This window comes from Larus michahellis, chromosome 2, assembly GCF_964199755.1.
Source record: "Larus michahellis chromosome 2, bLarMic1.1, whole genome shotgun sequence".
Lineage (NCBI taxonomy): Eukaryota > Metazoa > Chordata > Aves > Charadriiformes > Laridae > Larus > Larus michahellis.
In genome coordinates this window covers 58998208-59020650 of record NC_133897.1, presented here as the reverse complement: position 1 = coordinate 59020650, position 22443 = coordinate 58998208, and the positions used below count along the sequence as shown (strand labels likewise).

General features: G+C 41.3%; 1 protein-coding gene across 3 annotated transcripts in view; it reads left to right on the top strand.

Annotated features, from left to right (window-relative positions):
- TPK1 (thiamin pyrophosphokinase 1) overlaps nucleotides 1-22443 on the top strand; it is a 307503-nt gene that overhangs the window by 219347 nt on the left and 65713 nt on the right. The window lies entirely within an intron of this gene.

The window sequence follows — 22443 nt, the reverse complement described above, 5'->3', positions numbered from 1 at the left end:
GTTATAACTGTTATGCTCCCAGGAATATGATAGATGGAAAGAATATGCTTATAAGTCATCTGGGGACAGTGTTTTGCGCCACTTTTTTATTATTATGGGGGAGAAAAAGCAATATAATGATATCTATTGGAAATTACTTGAAGGCTACTGCGTTTAAACTGATTGATGTGTCTTCTGGTTAAAAAGGGTGTTTCCCTTTTATGCTATTAAGACAAATTAGATTAAAAACTGAATAAGTGTTTTAAAATACAGCTTTTATCTCAACAGAAGTGCAAAGATGGGTCTGTTCTTGTAAACTGTAAAGTAACAAAGCTATAACACTCAGAGTCTTCTCCAAGTGTTTACCTGTACGTGTTTTTTAAGAGGAAGCATGAATTTGCATTACAATAGGAATATCCCAAAGTCATCTGTCCTAAAAATATGAGCACAACTTCAGGATTGTGTGTGCTGCCTTTTACTTCAGTAGAATTTTAAAAATATTTAGTTGTGCAGTGTTTAACACTTTTTGGATCTAAGACATTGCTCGGATTAACAGATATGTTTTATGCATCAACAAGAAAGCGTGTGTGTTTATGAGACAGTTAATTGGAAAGAGAAAGGAGAATATTTAGCACTATTTGAACTTTTGTGTCCACGTGGATGAGAAATCTTACACTTCTTGAAGACACTTGTATAATTGTGCTGCCCAGAGGAATGCGGTTCTCTGCAGGGGGACAAGACCTCATTTGCTGGAGTTAATTTTTAAAAAGGCTTCCTGAGCCCTGCTATCAAACATGGTTCCTGATCCCCCTTTGGTTTAACTTACTATATTAGAAATGCTAGAAATAAACACCTGCATTTCTGTGTGTGCCAGTATTGAATGGTGAAAATGAGATTACTGCCGTTTTTGAGAATGGATGGGGGTGAAGTTTCACTCCTTATTGATTAACTCTCCTGATTGATATTTATGATAGGTAGGAAGTATGGGTGCATTTGTGTACACAGGTAATAAAACCACATGGACTTCTATAATGAAGAATTGAGTTAAAGAACATTTGTGCGTTCATTAGATTACTTAGCCACATTTTGGGAGGTTACAGGCAGAGCACATTCTGGTAGAAAAACATCCTATTAGGCAGCAAACACACAGTGTACATGTCGTGCATTCTTATTATTGCTTCCATATTCATTAAAGTTTAAGGCCTTAAAAGACTTGTCAAAATGTTATGTCAAGCTGAGAAACATTGCCTTGACGTGCCTTAGCTTAGCAAGTCTCATTGCTAGCACTCTGAGTCGTCAAGAAAAAAACTAACATTTTTTGAGTCACTTGTATGTTTCCAATACGCACTTCTCATTTTTCTTCTTTCTTTATATATTTTTCAGAATTTTATACCTTTCTTATGTAACTCTTGTCTGAAATGTGATGGGTTTTACTTGAACTGGTCCTGATTAGGGAAGGTCAAGTGAGATCACAACTTTCTCCAAGTTCTCGGGAGGTCAGATTGGAGGCTTAGTCCAAGGCCATCCCTACTGTTCTTTTACTAATAAGTAAGAGGACTTTGTGTAGGCTTGAATCCATATGCTTACTGCAGTATTAATAGCTAAATTCAAACATTGTTTAACTCATGTTGCTCTCAGGATGTTCTGCTTGACGTAGAGGACAAATAGAAAAATATTCAGAGGATAAAGAAAGTAAAAATAGAATGGGGAGTGAGCAGATTAAAAAAATAAAGAAGAAGAAATGAAGGCAGAAAAGAGAGAATGAAGGTGTGGGAAATCTATGCTCTTTGTGCTTGTGTATAAATTATATGCCCGGTAGGATTTGACAGCAGTGCTCAGGAGTTTGGGATGGTTTATACGTATGGTACATTGTAAGTAAGCACCTGCTTCTAACAAATAAACAGTTCGATTGTGGCAGTTTCTTTGTTTCTAAAAAATATAAAGAAACTCTTAAAGGAATTTTGATAGGCTTGAGTCTGGGGTAGAAATGGATAGGGAGAGAGTTTTACAGACAGGATAGCATATCATGCCTTTATGTAAATATCCTGTATGTATAACATCACAATACAAAATTCTATTTGAGTATAAAGATCACAGTTCTCATAGCTGCCTACAAATACTTGTATCAGACAAAATGGGAAACCAACAGTTTAGGCAGCTGGTCAATACATCTGAAGTAAGAAACGAAAGAACATGGGGAAAACGTGGGGACGGTGGCATTCGAAAAATGAATGCTTCTATTTTAAATGATGCTGTATGTGTAAGTCATTGTTAACATTTTTTCAGAAAACGTCCGGTGTGACTTACCTGAGCTTCCACTGGGTCTCAGAGAATGTGATGGTGATGTTAGTGAGAGGAGAGGCAGATGAGTACAGAGGGCACTTGAAAACACCCCTCTGAAATTTCTTTGATGTGCAGGAGAGATGCTACAGGAGCATGACCTACAACAGACTTTCTTTCTAGTGACAGCTCTGGTCTGTGAGATACAGAAAAGGGAGCCTTTTGTAATAAGAGCCCCTCCCTCATTAAGAAAAGTTGTTCTGTCAGATTTTGCCTTTTCTTTGAAGCATCTTAGGCCTACAATAAATATCAGAATATCTGGGTATCTTTACACTTACGTTAGTAAAACTTCATTTAAAAGTAAAAGCTATTTTTACTGAACCCACTAATGTCAATGACTTAGAAGTGCTCAAATGATTTTTTATTATTCTGGGAACAAACTAAAAGCATTAACTTTTGTTTTGTGCTTGTCTCTGCCTAAAGCAAATTTTTATGGTCTAGTTAGGTTCCCTTGAAAACAAGCTTTTATAAGTAAATACTCATGGATGATTAACCGTCCTGAAATAAAACTATTGTCAGATGTTTAAAATGTGTGGTACATGAGGGAGAAAGTTTGTATATGTTGACTTGAAAGCTGATTTCTACATTTCAACACATCTGCAATGCTTAGTAAAACTGAGACACCTGCAGATGTACTTTCAAGGACTTGAGCTTGGGGAAAGCGTGTCTTTTTAATTTAGTTGGTTCTAGTGTTTGGGAACACACACAAACAAACAAACAAGTTGTGGCATGAAGTCATTTCCTAAGTTTTGCAGTGTAAAGGAAGGATGGCTGAATCAAAGCAGATCTTTCAAGACTGAGACTATCTTTAGAAAGTTTAAGTGGAACAAATATCAACTGAAGAAATATCGCATGAAGAAACATGGAGAAAAACCTGTAAATGAGTCTACAGAAAATATTTTTATGTATCCTTTTACAGTATCCATCAATAAAATACCAATATACTGCTGGCTGGTTACTTGTCACTATAAGAAAAAACAATTGGATTTTGGAAATTGATTTTCTTAGAAAGGCATGCAGAAATCTTAGTTGCAGATAAGTATTTCACACACTAATTTGGGTTTTCTCATTCATTCTTATTTCAAGCATAATTTCTACAGCAGTATACAGTCTGTAATTAATACAGTGGATTCAGTTGAATGACTTTGTAACTGACAAGAGACGGTCCTTTTTGACCTTAATTTTAATATTGCAAAATTAGGCAAAATTAAACAACTTCTGCCAAAGAATGAATAAAAAATGGTTCAGAGTACGTCCTTTTTCAATAAAATAACAATATTCTGTTTGATGATCCGTTAGTTACTGATAGCTGGTCTAATTTTTTGGTGGGAAAAGCAAATCACTTTTTGTGACCTTTTGTTTCTCAACTTATAAGAGAATCTGATTTTTTTATTATTTCTATCTTCTGCTTTAGAAATATTAGATCTCGCTCAGGAAGACGTAAGAGTTCTAATTCCAAACTTCACCCCCTCACCCCCCAGTATATCCCAATTTGATGAGCCTTTTCTTTTTTTCACTTACGAGTGACATGAAAGCACAGACATCTGGGGTGTGGTGAGGGCTGGGGCTCCCTGGGCACCAGGAGTTCTGGAGGCCCCACTTGGGCAGAACCCGGCAGCCCAGCCCATCCCACCACCCCAGCCAGGTGGCAGCCCCAAGCATCAGGCACCTCCCTGGGGATGGAGACGGGACAGGACAGGACGTGGGCCTACAGATGGGCTGGGGAGGGAAGGGTTGTGGGGACCTGGTGACACTGGGGCAGGGGCTGGCAGCTCCACGTCCTGACACGGGATCCTGGGCTGTAGGCAGGGTGGGGAGAGCCCCAGGGGGCTGAACAGGGATAGTGTGGGCTGGCAGTGCCTTAGGGCCCTGACAAGGTGATGGGAAGGGGGTGTGGTGTTTAAAATCAGTGATGTGTTTATCAGTGACTTCACCCGAGAGGGAGCTCCAGGTGCTTTTATTCTGACTTTGTGAGTCAGGCCCTCTCCTCTGCACACACAGCTTTTCCATAAAGACCCCCGCCTTCAGGTCTGCTTGTTACTGCCGTGTGCTGGAAAAATTACTGCTGGCTCCTTTACTCAGCCTTTCTGTGTTCTGGCGGACACACAAAGCATTGCATGAGAGGTGGAGGTAATATGCAAAAGCTACATTGACTGCTGGTGGGAAATGTTGCGTTGCCTTGACAAGTACGTTTTAATTCTGCTGATCGACACTTTTCTTACTTCCCTTGCTTACAGTTTTATGAAACCTGCTGGTTTTCAGACAATGGAAAGAGATTTCTTCAGGAATGTGAGCCCTGGGTCAAAAGAGTTATTTACACGAGGGAGAAAAACTGAGCAGACCCATGCGCTACATGGAAGCGTAAGGTTTGTCAGCGGCAGCGTGTTTGTGGCATGCAGAGGCAATTACCAATAATTTAGTTTGAATATGAAAATGAAGAGAGTCATCCATGCTGCTCAGGGTAGGTTTGGGTTTTTTCTTTCTTGTTTTCCAGTGGGTGAGGGAGCTCTCCCCATCAGGCAGGTATTGTGTAGCTGATCTTTAGACACTGACAGAAAAAGCATCCTGTGGTGCCTTTCTCTGCCTCTGGTTAATAATAGCTAATCTGAAAGTGGGAAGGGATTGAATGGGTTACCCACATACCTGTCGTGCTTGCCAGCTGACTTTCTCATTTATACAGGGATCCCTGTGAGAATTTTCTGAGGGGGGGAAATTTGTGTTTTAAATTAAAAACAATGAGCAACTCTCCTTTGGGTTAGGCAGGGACTGCTAGAAGTAGAAATGCAAATGCCTTTTAAGGACGTAGGATGCATTAATTTGCTCATTCTCCTTTCAAGTCTCGAGTTTGATGAAGCCTCTGCAGTGTATTTCAGTAGTGATTCAAATCCATAATTGTTGGATGAATCTGTGGAAGAAAAAAAAAATCCCATCTTCCAGTCATTGAAATCTATGGTAAAACATTGCCTTGCAATGAAACTAAGATTTGGCCTGTAGCCTGCTGGGTTTTAGTTGTGCCGCATAATTACATGCAGTACTGTTCACACAAACTGAGACTGACTGCATGCCAGTAATTTGCAGAAGTCATTAACGAGGGTTTTGGGGAGGTAGTGAAAATTAAACATTATCAGCTGGCTGGTTAATGGGCATTTACTGCATACAGTGCTAGTCACTGAAACATAGGATCTTTCATTCACAAAGTCAGAACAGATTTGTTCATTTTGTTCTGGCTCTGCAGATGGCAGTGTTAAAAGATTATGCATTTTTGGAAATGTCTTGAAATATTTTTGCATGATGATGTGAAGGCAGCACTGAAGAAGAAGTTCTTGAGATGGAATATGAAGATTCTGTTTACCTATGAAGCAGAAAGTACTTTAACATTTTGGGCGTGCTTATCTTTAATAAATCCCGGTGGTGAACTCCACCTTTGGCTGCTGTCCAGCCTCTCAGTCTTACAGCTGACCAATTTTTTTTTTAAGGAAAGTCAGAAGCCCTTCTCATGGTAAGAAAAGAAGTGGACCCTTATTTCTCTCTTGCTGAACAAATAGGTGCCTACAGCAAATAGTTTTTCACCTCTCAGCTGTTTAGATGTGATTAGTTAGTGGCCTGATTTAGGAACAGTATTATCCTCCTGTACTTCACCTTATGTATTTCTAGTATATATCCTGTGTTTACTGCACAGCCCACATCTGCGTTCAGCTTAAGCTTCAATGTACAGTGAACCTGTTCAAGACTTAACCAGAATTTCCTTTTCTTACACAGCATAGCAGCTTATCTTTAACTTAGGACACCTCAGAATTTATCTTTCTAAGCAAGGACTTTTTCCTTTTCATCATGGGAATAGTATTTAAAAACGTGCATGGTGTGAATGGGATTATAGATATATAGCTGTGTAGGGATCTGTGTCGTACAGTCAGAGGCTTAAGGGCTTTCCATTCCTTAAGAATCTAAAATCACATTCTAGATATCTTTACATGTTTAAAATTGCAAGTTAACAGTATTTGCAAATAAAAAAAAAAATCAAAATTTATATGTAGGTAACATACCATTTGTCACATGTGTCCTTTTCTGAATATAGGCGAAAATGCAGTCTCTGACTCCATGGTGTGAAAAAGTTGTGCTAGAAAAGTTCAGCTTTGGTTTTAGAGAAATTGTCCTTCCCAGGTCTAACTACATCTAATTTATAGAATGGGCTGTTGAATGTTCAAAACTGTAGAACCCCATTTTCAAAAAAACTTAATTTAATGGGTTGTAGACATTTATGCTAATAAACATTGTATGTGATAAATTCTGTGTGTCATATCTGCATACACTGTGGAGAGCTAGGAGATTCGGCAAAAATGCATGTAATTTCAGGTGATATGTTGCACTAGATGCATTTACCTCTGATCTTGGAATATGGGGAAAGATGGTAATTATTCGCAAAACCCTTCTGCTTTTGCCAGAGGCAAAAGATGTGCGTAGTGCATGATTGCTCGTGTACACAAACTTTCTGGTAGAAAACGCATTACTAGTTGTCCAGAGGTTTTATGTATAAACTTGACTTCTAGACTTGCATTACTTTCAGTGGTAGTTGGAATAGCTCAGAGGAATATATGATAGGCAAATGTTTACTTGCAGCTGATTTTTCTAGTTTTAAAAAACAAACATAAGTTTTGACTCCTTAGACTTTTCATTGAACATGCAAATGAGATATATGAAGTCTGAAAATATTTAAAACTTATCTATGCATATTATGTCTACTGACATAAAGTTCACAAGTACAAAAAAAAAAAAAAAAAAAAGAGTAGGCATCAAAGCTGTGCCCCAAAGTGCTTGGTATTTAAAACAAAACCTCCAAACTTAGAGTGGATTAAAGGCTATATCTTAGCTGCAGACGTCAGGAAATACAATGGTGTTTTTAACTTTACCTGTTAATAGTTTAAGATGCAGTATCCTGAAGGCAATCTGGTTCATTTAAGCATAAAACTTCAACTACTGGCACTTTTGTTTTGGATGTAGCTGCGGTAACTCTAGGTTAGGGGTAATAACTAAAGTTTAAGTTTTGTTAGGTCTTGCTCTTTCTTTGTTTTCCAGGATAGAAAAGTGAAAAATCTCTGGAGTTTTTAAAATTCTTTTGAGAAAATCACTAGCTGCTTTGTTGAAAACTGCCTACCGATTGCATGTTGTGAAGCAAAATTTAAGGATTACACAGTTGATAGCTGCAAAGACAGCAGATGGAAAAGAAAAAGGGCGTAAGCAATGAAGCAGCTAGTAATTTTGATATCAAGAAAAGACACATAGAAAATTAACCCCTTTGCAGTCTTGCCGTCTGCCAACGGGCCTGGGCCCTCAGAGACAGAGCTGTCTGGTATGAGTGACATCTAGACTGAAGACAGTCCCACATCTCAGGAAATCGCAGGGCAGTCTGTGTAATACAGGTCTTATTTCACTTTCAGCAGCTGCAGCTGTTTAAAAAAAATGAAAGGAATATTCATACATACAGCAGAGAGGCAAAGAGTCTGTATGGAAGCAATAAGACAAAGACGTGTATTTTATTTTTGTGCATAAAAATCTGGAACACTGACATTTTCCCACTTTGTTTCTGTTATATTCATTTACTGTAGAACTACAATAGATGTACTTATCTTCCATAGATATTTCTCCTCTGCTGGTCTGAGAGCAGGTTTCTGTGATGAGTCACATTTTGCAGTATCATGCAGTAGTAGAAAACCAAAACTCTGTACCTTAGCATTGAAAGGTTCAGGAAAGCTTAGATTTAAGGTTGGATCTGAACTTCCTGATGGTTCCGTATCTGAATTTGTCTTCCCTTACACATGGGTGTAATCATTTCCTAAGAGAAATATTTGTTTCCTTTTAGAACAATGGAAGTCAGTACCATGTGTACTCTGGTTTGAAATGAACAAATATACTTGGTTATAATTCATGGGGAAAGGGAAGGAGAGAGCTTATTGTTTAATAAACAATAAGCTATTAATTTATTCTTCGATCTGATGATTTTTTAGTTCCTTAGTTAAAGTTGAAGCTGGGGCAGTATAAAACAATAGTAGTTTTATTATTTCAATCTGTATACACACTTGTAGGTCTGGTTATAATGTTTGGTTTTTGCAATATGTCCTACTAGCCATGCCCAGCTTTAGTAACAATTTTGAAAGGAACCAACTTGTGCAGTGGGGAGATTGCAGATCTAACCATGTGTCACTGTGTCAGTCTTCTTTTATTTTTTACTTTATTTTATAGCAAGAAAGAAGTTTACATAGAGAAGATGAGAAAAGACCGAGTAGAAATACAATATGTGAATTGTGTTCATTAACTTGTAAGCAGGTCACAAAATGTTGCATTTTATAAGTTTGGTATTGAGAAGGTCAAATTTCAGTTTTGGGGGCTCAGCAGGGGGTGTAGCAGCTCGGTTTACTCTTTAAACCAGGTGTAGGCTTCCTGGAAATAAGTCAGAACTAGCTTCTTGTCTTGTGTATTGTAGAGCCAGCAGATCCAAGCAGCAGTTGGGTCAATTTAGGGCTAGTAGATTGTGGTGCATTGATCCTGGCTGGACACGAGGTGCCCAGCAAGGCCACTCTATCACTCCCTTCCTCAGCTGGACAGGGGAGAGAAAATACAATGAAAGGCTTATGGCTTGAGATGAGGACAGGGAGATCACTCAGCAATTACCATCGCGGGCAAAACAGACTCGACTTGGGGAAAATTAGTGTAATTCATTACCAGTCAAATCAAAATAGGGTAATGAGAAATAAAACCAAATCTTAAAAACACCTTCCCCCCATGCCTCCCTTCTTCCCAGACTTAACTTCATTTCTGATTTTCTCTACCTCCTCCCCTGAGCAGTGCAGGGGGATGGGGAATGGGGGTTGCGGTCTGTACATCACGCATTGTCTCTGCCAATCCTTTCTCCTCAGGTGGAGGACTCTGCTCACTCTTCCCCTGCTCCAGCGTAGGGTCCCTCCCATGGGAGACAGTCCTTCATGAACTTCTCCAGCATGAGTCTTCCCCACAGGATGCAGTTCTTCATGAACTGTTCCAGTATGGGTCCCTTCCACAGGGTGCAATCCTTCAGGGACAGACTGTTCCAGCGTGGGTCCCCCACAAGGTCAGAAGTCCTGCAGCAAACCTGCTCCAGCCTGGGCTCCTCTCTCCACAGGTCCTGCCAGGAGCCTGCTTCAGTGTGGGCTTCCCACAGGGTCTCAGCCTCTTTCGGGCATCCAGCTGCTCCAGTGTGGGGTCCTCCACGGGTTGCAGGTGGATATCTCCTCCACCATTAACCTCCATGGGCTGCAGGGGGACAGCTGCCTCACCATGGTCTTCACCATGGGCTGCAGGGAGATCTCTGCTCTGGAATCTGGAGCACCTCCTCCTCCGCTTCTTCACTGACCTTGCTGTCTGGAGAGTTGTTGCTCTCACATATTCTCATTCCTCTCTTCATCTGTGATTGCATTTTTTTTTCCTCCTTCTTGAATATGTTCTCACAGAGGCACTACCACTGTCACTGATGGGCTCAGCCTTGGCCAGCAGGTCCATTTTGAAGCCGGCTGGCATTGGCTCCATGAGACATCGGGAAAGCTTCTAGCAGCTTCTCATAAAAGCCACCCCTGTAGCCCCCCAGCTACCAAAACCCAATACACAGATCCAGTGCTGTTGTGCACCTGTGATTTCCTCCTTTCAGGAGTCTGTGAGCAGCAGTCAGCATAAAAATCAGACACTCTCCTTAAATCAGCCTGCTGTGTATTTAACATTAAAACCAAAACACTTCAGGAAGTTGGTATGCAAACTTTTCAAATGCCCTCAGCAGCTTCCTTAACCAACAGCTCCTCCAATGTGCCTGTCCTCCTTCCCAGAGAATGACAGGTCCTTCCATAGAAGCAGAACCGAACTGTTTGTATCCAGAAGCTTATCTGGCATCCTCTGAGCCAGCATGGGCTCTTTTGTCTAGAGTTAAAAAGTAAAATCTTCTGTTCGTCTCTCCATTATACTGCAACAGTCCCAAACTAACTACTCAAGAAAAACATACCCTGAGCTGGTGGTTTGTTGCTTGCCTGTTTTCTGTAAAAGGTACTATCTAAGATAAACCGCAGTACTCATAGACTGTATCATGCCACTGTACAGCATTTACAAATTGTTGCAAAGGACATCCCATAACTTGTTTCAAGACATCAAGAATTTGCCTTCCTAAATCTTGCCGACTGTAATCGTTTGCCGCTTTCTGTGGAGGCAGCCGATGTTGCCCTCTAACTGTTACCACATTTCTCTCAGACCTCCTTCATCTTCAGACTCCGTGTCTATGTTAACAAGCAGTGCAGACCAGCAGAAAGAGGTTGTTAGGCATGAAACGCTTCGTGGTGGCTGATGCCCACACTGCACGCGTTTCAGGGTCCTTTATTTCAGGCTAGTCCTCGTCTGGGTCTGTGGTTCTGTGAATGCCCGTTACCGAGTGCAGTGCTTTAGGTCCTCTTCTGAAGAGCATCTTCCAGTTTAGCTTTGTCCAGAAGGAATTTGCTGTGTGTGCTCCAGCTCTCTTTGAATCTAAGCACAGTATGCGGAGACAGTCCACAGTCTTGGTCGTTTCTTTTTATTGGGGGAAAAAAAAAAGGTAGAAGAAAAACAAAAATAAATTTAAAAAAAAAGCAACCAAACCCTTTGTGCACTGAAATAAAATGTTGATGTAAACACATTATGGACTGCCAATAGTAAAAACCTACTAGTACGTATGTTTTCATTTTACAGCTTTAAGCCCTTTTAGTTTTCCCTCATTTTATATATAAGCATACTTTTATTTAAATCTCTTATCACCCCTGGGTAGATTTTATTCCTCTATGGAAATTACTTCTGTGATTTCAGCTTGCGCCTCCTTCACTTCAACTCTAATTTTTTGTCTTGTCCTCCACTACTGGATTCAAAGTTACCTTTATGTTGCTGATGTCCCTGGCAGATGTCTTTGTCTGACCTGTTTGCTCCTTAGCACCTGTCAGCTTTCCTTCTCACTCTTATTTAAATTCCCAAAAGCTTTATCATTTTTGTTTGCCAGCAGTTTCACTCCGGTTTGATTAAAGTTTTGCTCCCCTAAAACTTTTAATGCCTCCATAAAACTTTGCTTTTTATACTCTAGTCTTACTTAACGCACTCAAATGTGACATTTCTGCTGTCTAGTTATGTTTGTGCTTGCAATGGTAAGCATTTTAGACATCTGAATTCTTCCTTCTTTTTTTTTTTCTGATTGAAATCTAAGTGCAAGTTTCCAGGTAGACGGCCATGAAGCGGATGGGGGAAGCAATTGCAACTCTAGTTTGACCACTAAAAGATAATTTATCTAAAATTGAAGATTTATGGATTTTACTTAAATTTTAGCGTGACACATAAGGCCCAGATGTGGCAACAGGAAATTCTGATGCATTTAAACTTGTATTTTGGTGGGCTTTTACAGTGTTTTTACCAACAGACAGGGGAAGGATTTGAGTGAGAGAAAATGAAAACGCCCTGGTTTTTGACATGCTTTTGGCATTCTCAGAACCTGTGGGGAATCCTGGGATGGTGGCTGGGAGCAAAGAGATGAAATGGTATGTATTGGTCCTTGAGACTGCTAAGATGCTGTCCTGAAACTATCCTATGAAAAGCAAAGGAGAGAAGGAGAAATGGAGAAAAACTGCCTGTACGAATTTAGAAGATAGACCTGAATTTTTTTCTTCCCTGTGTTCCAAAAACACAGTGTTACAATCCTTTGGTCTAAAGGGGAGACGGAGGCCAAGAATACCCATTACATTATGTACAGGTTGTTCACATTTGAACATAGTCACAAATAATTCTCCAAACCTCATTCTACCTGAGAGCTAAGACAAGCACATACTGTTTTATTGTCCAGACACAGGCAAAATTAATATTAACATATTTCATCTTAGATGTCATCTCAGATTTAACTTCTGGTGAACTTCATTTGAAAAAAAAAAATACTGAAACATTAATCTCTTCTGTTAATTAGTTGAAATAACACAGTTTGGGGGTCTTAGCAAGACACACTTTCTAAATTAGATCAACTATCAAAAGTAGTTTAGATTAGTAACGCATTATAGAATATATAGAAGTCTGCAGCACTAACTGAATGAAAGAACATATTAGCCAATTTTTTGGCATGCTAAAGCATAACCAAATGAACTTATTTATTACTTAAATATTCTTCCACTAAGTGACCATATAAAAGCTTCTGGTGCATTTCAGCCTCTCTAGATGTGCACTAATTATCTAGGCAAGTGCTTCTCAGGTATCTAACAAGGGTGTTCTGACTATTTAAAATAAAATAAAACCTATAAATTGAATTAATATTATTATGGACGAGTGTTTCATTAGACGGATACCAGATCAGAGAGGGGTCGTCCACCATTCCCTTCCAGAAGAAATCTGGCGTGCCTCTTTTGTTGTCTGATAACAAAAACATACTGTTTTCCCCCAGCAGTCAAGGTGAATTATGTTTTAAAACAGCACATATTTCCCTTTCTTTTGAGTGCATTTTTAAAATCTGACGTGATTGGCCATATTGACTAACCAACGCACTCTTGACCAAAGTCTGAAACTCTGTATTTGCCTTCCATTTGATTTCTTTCTAAAAACCTCAAAAAAAAAAAAAAAAGACCAGAAAAAAATGGGCGATTTGTCTGCAGAGATTCTGTTAATATATTAAGTTGTCTGATTTCATCCTGCCATCATGCTTTGCCCTGTAGCCAGAACACATGTGGCTAATGTTCAGCCCTCCAAAGGACCATATGGGGATTGTTGGCTATTAGCAACTGTCCATTGAAAGGCTGTAAACTGCTACAGTGATTGCCAGCCGCCTGTCACACCTTCGTTCCTGTCTAAACGAAAATGCACCTTCAAATTCCATTTTGTACCATTTGTAGGCCTTTGAGATTTGTTGGAAGACAATGCCTTTTCTATTAGCAGAAAAGTTCTCACAGTCTGCAAACTTCCACGGCAATAGCATTTTTATTCTGAAATCTTAGATGGCTTGAACACAATTCTCTCCTAGTACTCGCCCAAAGGCATCTTGCTTCGTGCAGTAGTAGCAGCAATGAAATTGCGTGAATGCTTTCCAAGAGGGGGATGTAGCTAGAGAAGATTAGGAAAGAAGGAAATCTAGTATTCAAGAGTAATGCACCTAATTCCATAAACGATCCTTGAATATGTATTTTTTCATGAGAGGCATCAATTTGTAGTTCTCCTGAAGTTTATTAGTGCTTTAAATAGCTAGAAATTAATTGTTTAGCTTTTAGATTTTTTCAAGAATTTGGCCATATGTTTTCTTTCTAGCTTGTCTTTATGTTTCTTTTTTGATACTTCTGTGATGGAAACTAATTTGATTCTTCTGTGTAATTAATACGGGCTGCAAATAGATTTGCCCTAGCAAGTTTCTGTTTTACGTGAGGGTTCAGCTCCTCTTGCAGAAGATCGGGTCTGACTTGCTATTGCGTGAAACGGACTGAAAATTTTTATATACAGAAAATGCAATATATATGAGTCAAAGGGCCTAAACAGGCAGTATTACTTGTTCCAGCCTTTCTGCATTTGGCAGGGTGAGCTGTGTATCGGTTTTACCAATACCGACAGCAACCTGTCATTCTGTCGACCCTTATTTTATGTTTTTATGTCAGGGTTTTTCTTCTTGCACTGTATTACTCTGTATTTGATCTGGCATTACTTGTTCTACGGTGGTTTCATTTCGTGGGTTCAAATTCTAGTTTGTTCCCAAACAGTAAATAAGAAGGGATAGGGTAGGGTAGGGTAGGATAGAATAGAATAGAATAGAATAGTTCAGTTGGAAGGGACCTACAACGACCATCTAGTCCAAGTCCAATGGCCTGACCACTTCATGGCTGACCAAAAGTTAAAGCATATTATTAAGGACACATTCAAGGGCCTGCCTCCTCTCTCTTCACACTGAGCTTACATCAAAATGTTGAGATTCTTTATATGAACAGAAATATTCTGGAGGCATGAGTAGATCACAAGGTGACTATGAGCCACGAAGGGGACACAGGCAAATGCATTCTTGAGTATCAGGCAAGATATTTCCATAGGAAAGGCAAGCATTGTGCAAAGCCCTGGTGAGAACTCACCTGTACCACTAGGGACATTTCTCATCCCCTGTCTGGGATGAAGGCAAACAAAGACTAAGCAGTTGATTAGGGGTATGGAGGGCCTACAGAAGACGATGACTAGCAGGGGCAAGATGAAGGCTGAGAGGATGCCATCATTTTCAAGAAAGATATCAAGGATGAAGGCCAAAGGAGGAGAAGAGCTACTGAAGTGCAAGGAAAAAGACAGTCAAGAACACAAAACCATTCAGGATTTCTTTCCAAGAAGACGACCTCACCATAAGTACGGTAGTAGCAAATGTCCCTTGGTGCATTGGTAAGGAATGGTGAGGAAATCCTGCGTGTTCTTTACATCCCTGCAAAGTTCATGCAGAGGGAACCCAAAAGCCTTTCTTTCACTTTGGGCATCCCCACAACCAAATTAATGTGTATATGGCATAAATGCCCTTATTTACATAGTCTGAATGTACAGATGAATTTACAGGGAATTCCGGCAGCTGTGCCCGGTGCATGGCCACCAAGGGCATGGACAGCCCCCTGGGCCTCGTGAGCACTGGGACTGCCTGGGGCCAGCGCCCCAAAGGCCTTCCTCTGAAGGATGCCGGGTGGAGGCGTGGCAGGGGGGGCTGCGCAGGGGGGGGCCCATCACCCCCATGTCACAATGCCACCACCCGGCAACGAAGCAGTCACAATGTCCCGGGGCAGGATAAAAGGGAGCATCCTTTTCTGTCTCACTGCCAGAGATGGCCTGAGGCAGCCTGAAGACATCTAAGAGGAAGTCCTTGAGAGCTGGTGGAATTACTTGGATGGGGCTGAGGGAAGAAGATCAGAGGCTGGATGAAGTTGCTGGAGGTTCTCCGCTGCAAGGCCAGCTCCTGGTGGGGCACTCAAAGCTCATCTGAGGGACAGAAGTCCTTTTCAACTGGATAACAGTGGCAAGACCAAAAGAATGCCTTCTTGAGGAGCACTGTAGAGCTCGCCATCTTCATCCCCTGTGGAGCCAGTGGTAGCAACTGTAAGAAATGGGATGCAGAGATGTTGCAAGGGGTCCCAGTGCTTTGGAGCACCCACCGGTGTCCTGCCAGGCACTGGAAGCATTCTTGCCCCCAGGGTCAATCAGGCCAGGGGAACGCGGCCACTCTCGGAAGCCCCTGAGTTGAGGGAGAACAGGGCTTGGGCATCTCCTGGGAGGCATGACCAGCCTGCGGGACGAGGAGGCAGGTCTTGCTCACATGCTCAGGGAATAGCCGATCGCCAGCGCTGGGGTCAGGAAGGAATTTTCCCCCGGGGCACATTGGCGCTGCTCCCCGGGGGTTTTTTGCCTTCCTCTGCAGCATTGAGCATGGCCACTTGTCAGGCCCCTCTGCTCCATAGTGGCCAGGTCACTGCCTGCTGCTCATGCACCACGAAGATGGCCTCTCGTGCCCTGCAGCTGGGGGGAGGAAGGCTTTTTTTTCCCCCAGGGTGGGCTAGCAAATGTCCCCGGGGGTTTTTTTGCCTTCCTCTGCAGCATTGAGCAGCGCCCCTTGCCAGGGCTCCTTTGGGCCCTTTTGGCCAGGAGCCTTCTGCTCCTGCTCCACGAAGGGGCCCTCGTGCCCCACATCCGGGGGGAGGAAGCTTTCTACACTCCCAGGGGGCCCCCAGGGTGCCCCCCGGAGCTGCTTCTTGTCCTCTGTGGCATTGAGCACAGCCCCTTGTCAGGGCTCCTCGCGGCCCTTTCGGCTCGGTTCTTGCCTGCTGCTCTTGCACCTCCAAGGCACCACTCGTGCCCTGGCTCTCTCGGGCTCTCTTGCCCACTGCAAGCTTGGAGCGGGAGCGAGCTCCGCTCTTCCCTTGGCTCCATGGGGTTCTTGCTTGGGCAAAACAGCCGCTGCTTGGAAGGGCTCCAGGCTTGATGCACCATCCGGAGCTGCCACTTCTCAGCTCTCCCCGCGGGCAATACAAGCGCAGGGCAGGCACGGGAGCGCTTTTCGGGCATCACTGGACAAGAAGCACAGCGGCGCAGAGTTTTGGAAAGCAAAAAGTGTGCTTGTCGTTGATACATCCTCGTCCTCCTCGTCCTCCTCTTCTTTTGTGTGTGCTTGCTACCGATGCTCATTCTTCCAAGTTCTCACTCTCCAGGAAACAGGGGGCGCTGGGCCTGTATTCCTGCTGCTTCTTTCCGTGCCCCTGGGGCTTCCCTTTGCCAGGCTGCAAGCGATGTTTTTTCAAGCTAAACTGAAGAATGCATCAGCCTGCTCCTGGATACACATGCGCATTGTGTTAGTGCATTGGCTCTGGAACAGGTTCAGATAAACAAAATCCTATTTCCACTTGTAACCTTTGTGATTTTTGTCCTTGAAAGTGTTTTTGGAGCTGAAAACCCTCTAGCATTTCAGGCAAATAACAGTCTCATGGTGAGTGCACGGAACGGAACTGAACTGAACCGAACCAAGTAGAATAGAGCAGAGCAATTACGCTCTATTACGCCTGGAGTTGTGCATGAGGAGCCCTGACCTAGGCCTGAGGGCTCCATCCAGGAGAGCAGCTCTCTGCAGGGCAGGTCCCAGGCCCACCCAGGAGACAGGGGCAGAGACGGGCACACCTACAGCATCCCCCAGGCAGGGACTGACGGCCCCGGGCGGAGCTGAGACATGGCCCCTGGGCCCTTGGCAGCAGACGCTGGGGGTGGGGGTCCCAGGGGAGGCCTCTGAGCACCCCCAGCACCCTGGCAGAAGGAGGCTTGCACTGCTCATACGCCCTCCTGGGGCCTTTGATGGGTGACCACTTGGGAGACAAGAGTATTGGGCCACGTGGACCTTCGTTCTGAGGGAGCACTGGTGGTCTTAGACTCTTGTGGTTTAGCTTCTTTTTCCAAAGGAAACAGCTCAGGTATTTCTAAAAATGAGTACAGGGAGAAAAACAAAATCTGCAGGGATTTGCAACCATTTAGTTCAGTAGCACGTCCTGCTTCAGGCTGAGGGCTTGATCTTTGAGCCTCACTAGAGTCAGAGATGTGAGGTCTTGCCATCCTGTGGAAGTTCAAGCATGGCATTAAGGGCATTATCCGAATTTCTCTTGAACACCAACAGGCTTGGGGCATCGTCCACCTCTCCAGGAAACCTGTTCCAAGCTTTGACCACCCTCTCATAACCCATCTTCAAAGCCTGTTGTTATAAAGCAGAAACTATTTCCCTGTCTATTGAAAATACAGTTTCTTATCTTAGGTCAATGACTATCTTTATAATAACGGCAAATTATTCCTTCCTGTTACAGAGCACAAAAAGGGATGCTAAAAACTGTCTCAAAATTTCATTTTTCACTCCTTCAAGCCTTTCGCTTTCTTACCTAGACATACGTGAAAGTAACAGACAGAAATGAGAGGGAGAAAAGGGCATTTGTGAGATTCCCCAGCTCAGTGCAAAGAACCCTTGCCATCAGTTTGCTTTTACTGAAGGAATTACAGAGGCCAGGCCTTTATGAAGCCTCTAATCCTAACATGAAGCCCCTGAATATGAAGCCAATTTCTACTAAAAGGATGGTGCCATGTAAGAGGATTTGTGGGCTCATAATTTGCTGCATGATGTAATACATAAAAAAGCAAGGGCATCACATGGATGTAGATCGAGGAGCACAAGAAACTATAAGAAGATGTTGACCGGCAGCCTGTTGATCATTCTTCTTGCGCATGTAGTAGAGAAGATTTCTAAGTGAGATTTTGGCGGAGGAGAGCTACGGAGATTTGCCAGCATATCTGGGAAGACTTCTGAGAAGAGATAAACAGATTTGAATTTAGGGGAAGTCACAAAGGTGCCTGCTACAACAGCCAGCCAAGATTCAGGTGGTCAGTAGCTGATAAATGGAAAAATTAATTAATTAATCTCTTCCCAGTAAATAGGACACAATAGGCTCCATCACAGGATGGACCGTGAAGAACTCTGTGAATGGGAAGACAGATTAGCTGTAACAGGGAAGAGAAAGCAAGGTGCACAGAGGAAGCAACCTGATCGGAACAACGCAGACAAGAAAAAAATATGTATCGAATATTGTTGTATAGCAAATGTTAATAAACACTGATATGCATTAGGCTTGGTAACCACAGTTTTTTTCTTGTATAGCAAGAGAACCTAAATACTTTCAAAAAACAAAACAAAACAATCCTAGCACTCTATACTTGCACAAAAATTCCGTGTATTCTTACATAGCATAAAGGTGCCTTCCAGCAATACTTAGTGTGCTGGTTTGAGGACACTAAGGATTCCTAAGTCCTTAGTAATTCAGTGCTGTGAAGAAAAAGTTGTTTCTTACCACAAGTTAGGTGAACAATATCCTGTCTTTTAAATTAACTCCCACACTTCTCTAATACCAGGGAAAATGTAGTCTAGGTAGAAGAGATCCTCTGGACTCTTCTCCCGTAGAAATGCACAAAAAAGAATGGGCAGTGACACTAAATGTATTATGAACTGGTGGATGGTGAGAAAGATTATGCTGTAATTTTCATCACTTAGGAATTACAGAATATTAGTGCCCTTAGTAAAGGCCCCTCTAGCTTGACAATTTAACTGCAACATTGCATAATAATTATACAGGCAATATGAAATCTTCAGCAGCTTGTCTACTTTTCACTCTTATCTGCAATCTATTATACTCTGTAGTCTCATAAATGGATATAAAGAAAATGGTTCTGATTTTTTAGGGCATCACTAAAAATGCTAATTAAAACTATAATGATGGGCCTGCTGAGGATAGGGCATCAACTGCACAAGCTCAAGGATAAAATGTCACACTGGGCCAGCGTAAGGCTTGCTTGAATTTCGAGAAGCGCCAGCCAGGTCTTGGTTATCATAGTTTAACGCTGCATTTGTGGTGTATTTTGCATTGATTTATGGTAGACTGAAGAAAATGTTGTGGAATTTCGTTTGCAAGTGGGAAGTTTCAACAGAATGAGTTTTTCTTTAGGGTAGTATTCAGAGTAGAAGAAGAATTAGTATTTATGGCATTTGTCAATCTTTAAGATATGTCTGTGAAAAGAAATTAAACCACCCAAACTCCCTTTTAAAGTAGCTTTTATATTCCCAGATACCTTATTTGCTTGATAAAGTGTTTTCATCACTTCATTTGTGTGCATGTTAGCAGCGTCTATGCTGCTGGCAGTTTTAACTGCTTGCAGTCTCCAGAGAGAAATATAGTTTTGCATTCTTTGCACCTATCATCGCTGTTTTCATGTCGGTCATATAGATTTGACTGCAGAAGATAGAGAATTGGTTTTACTTGCTCATGCTGCAACAGGTGATGGGCAAACAAGAGACGCACCTGTTGTGCTCAGTAAAACATGTCATCGATATTACACGATAAGCGTACTCTCAGGAGGGTTTTACTAGGCCTGTAGAAAAAGTTCATGTGCGAATGTATGAAAGTCCGGGATCATTTGCTCTTTGTGGATAATTTGTACATTAGATATACAGTAGCAACCACTTAAATGTATAACCTCAGGTTATAGTAAATCTTTTCGTTTTAGCGGCACTTACCTCCACAGGGATTTCTTTCTGTACCCTTACCATAAATTGGTTTGAAGCAGATGTGTTCATTAATTGGGTCTAATAATGATTATAATTTATTCTCTTTCTACTGCCTGGGATTTTATTCACTATAGAGTCATCATTTTATGAAGTGCTCCTCTTGAAGGGTAGGCTTGGTGGGGCTCTGTTTGTCTGATGTTTATCCATTTCCGTACAGGAGCACTACTAACGTTTGATAGTAAAGATCAGCAGGATTGGGTCCAACATTTTTGAATGTTGTTTTGCAGCACAATAAATTTGCTAGTTTTTCCGCATGAGTTTACGCAGTCATTGATACGATATACAAGAGCTTTTAGACTTCTAAGTTTTCACCGGAACTATGGGTAGTTTTATTTTCAACAGCAACAAAAAGCCTGGTTTGCTCAAATAATGCTCTGTGAATAGCATTCATGTAATAGCAACTTGACACTATATATATTTGTTTGAAAAGACAATTGATGATATTTTAGGGTTATAACAAAATAGCTCTTCTTAAATACATCCTTTTAGAAAAATTGGCTGTTCAGAATCTCAGCCTAAAAGCTTTTGTTATTGTTAAGTCAAGCTCTTTCCTACACAACTAATGATTAGTAGAAATATTTCTAGAACTTTGTTTTTACTTTATTGCCAATCATGATATTTGATTTTAAACATAAATGTTCTCAGCTTGGTTTCATCCTTGTTCCTTTCCTCCTCCTCCTCTCTTCTGCAGTCTTTGGTGATCGTGTTGATTTCCACCCATTTCACGAGTCTTTTGTCTATATGCCATTTTCTACACCCAGATGTTTATGTACTAAAACAGATTGTGGGTTTTGCCTTTTCCCTGGGTAACACTATGACATCTGTATTTAGTTTTTGCTGCTGTTGTTGTTTTCAAGTATGTGCTGCCATCTATGGAGTAATTGTTGAAATAAAGCTGATATAAAAAGATGTTTTATCAAAAGAGTATGGAAAACAAGACCTAGCTAGTGGAGGAGGTATCATAGGGCAGTTGGCCAGATCTCATGAAATCCTGTTTCTCTGTAGTCCCAGATTTCACAGCAAGCACAGGTGAAAGTATACTGTTGAGAAAATCAGCAACTTGTAGGAGTTAAGTTATGCAGTAGATTTATTTATACTGGACAAACTATTAGGTCAGCCTGAAAATTAGAATAACGTTGCTTTGTCCTCTAATCCTGTATCTTGTTCCTTTTCCTTTCCCATTACCTCTCACATGTCCTAGTCCTTCAGTCCAAGATCTGTTTATTATATCTTTCTTCATTTGTTTTTGAAAGCTTAATTTGAATTCCTTATTCTTCCCCAGCATCTTGTTAACAGGCTTCATGCCTCCCCCCTGTGTCCAGTTTCAACCTGCCAGGTTCCAGGTTTCCCTCCTTCAGGTCCCTTCAGAATGCAGTACTGAAGATCAGTCCCCATCCTCTCTCTCTTTCATAACATTTTGTCATTTGATATCTATTTTAGAATATACATTTACTGCAATACATGTATTCAAGTTGGTCTGGAAAGCACCTGGAGAAGTAATTTTCTCTATACTTTTATGAAGTGCACGTGGGGTATCTGTGCACGCATAGAAGCTATCAGCTTTTATCTTGATACTTGTTCACGTGCTTTTCAGCAGGCAAATTTTTGACTAAGGATTTTAGCACCTTATAACCTTGGATAGGGTTAGGTATATGAGTTCCTGGCAATCAGATTTCTATTCATTTGAGTTAGGAGATGTAACAGAGAACAACTATGTCTTTAAGTCTTTCCTTGGCAGCAACAGTGTTGGAGTGGGGGTAGATACAACCACTGCTGCTTAAATGCTTTCTTATAACACAAGACATCAGATTCAAAAGGAAAAGTTTAACCTATATAGATGAAGCATTCTTAAAAATATCTTCTGACATTTTCTTCTTATTGCTGAACTTAGAAATTGATCTTATTTCCCAGCATCAGAGACAAAATGAAGAAAAAAAAATCAATGCTGAAGATTGATCAATGTTTTTCAAAACTGACTTAATAAGATAAAAATCAATGCAGCTGTATTCTTAGCCATTATTTTATCACCAGTTTCATTCAAACATGGTACTATTTGATTCTTTAGTTAAATGTGAAAATATTTCGGTTACCTCCTACAGAGGCAAGAAAAAACCTGAGGAGAGATTTATTTAGTCAAACTTTGGTTTTCTTTTTAATCCTAATTTTAGAACTTTGAGTTCTACAGAAACTGAAAACAGTGTCATATTTTAAGTGCCAGTATATAATTTTTCCTTTAATCACAGAGATTTAAATAGAACAAATTATTACTTGTATTTGCAAATTACAAGCTCTGATCCTCCCTTCCTCCTGCAAATAGCAGTTCCATCTTGCTTGGTTGAAAGATCTGTACTCGAAAACTTGAAGATAAGCTTGGGCACCTCATTACCCCTGTGGCCAACTCGCAGTGTTTTGACTTTAGAGCCATACTGTACAAATGCATTGTCTGATTAATCTTTTTTCGGCAAAAATGAGGAGGT